Here is a 936-nt window from a genome sequence, read left to right on the forward strand (position 1 = left end):
GGACCAACAGTAAAGTCCAGATGCTTCAGGCATGGTCTGATCAGAACTTCTCCATTTTTCCATGATTCCGTGTGTCAGCTGAGCAAGACTGAAGCAGTCTGAGGCCTCACATCCTGAAGCCCACTTTATTAAGAAAACAGTTTCTGGGGCGCCTGGGTGGCTCAGTTGGTTAAGCGACTGCCTTCGGCTCAGGTCATGATCCTGGAGTCCCAGGATCGAGTCCCGCGTCGGGCTCCCTGCTCAGCAGGGAGTCTGCTTCTTCCTCTGACCCTCTTCCCTCTCATGCTCTCTATCTCTCATTCTCTCTCTCTCAAATAAATAAATAAAATCTTTAAAAAAAAGAGAGAGAGAACAGTTTCTTTCTCCAAGCCTCCTACTAAAATTAAGGCTTTATTCTAATTGTGTCCACTTATGCCATGTGCTCACTAAACCTATCACTGGCAGGCGGAATGGGGTTCCACTGATCGGCTTGGGCCAACCAAGACCTGCCGTTGGAGCTGGGGGTCAGATTGGTCCCACCCAAAATGCTTGGCTGCTTCATAATGGGAGAGAAGTAGGATGTGCATGGGGAAACAGCCAGAAACATCTACTACACAATTAAAAAATTACCCTGGGTGATCTAACAGCCCCTAATGAGGACTGCAGATATCAATCTAGTTTGCCATGTGTCATGTTTGCTATTGAAAGTGAGACTAGGGGCACCTGGGTGGCTCATTTGGTTAAGTGTCAGACTCTTGATTTCAGCTCAGGTCATGATCTCAGGGTGATGAGATCAAGCCCCGTGTCGGCTCCATGCTGAGCAGGGACTCTGCTTGAGATTCTCCCCGCCTCTCCCTCTGCACCTCCCCACCGCTTTAAAAATAAATGAATAAATCTTTTTTTTTTAAGTTAAAGAGAGAGAAAGAAAAAAAAAAAGAAAGAAAGAAAGAAAGAAAG

This window comes from Callorhinus ursinus, unplaced genomic scaffold (genome assembly GCF_003265705.2).
Source record: "Callorhinus ursinus isolate GAN/ISIS: 27379988/994484 unplaced genomic scaffold, GSC_fseal_2.0 scaffold1, whole genome shotgun sequence".
Lineage (NCBI taxonomy): Eukaryota > Metazoa > Chordata > Mammalia > Carnivora > Otariidae > Callorhinus > Callorhinus ursinus.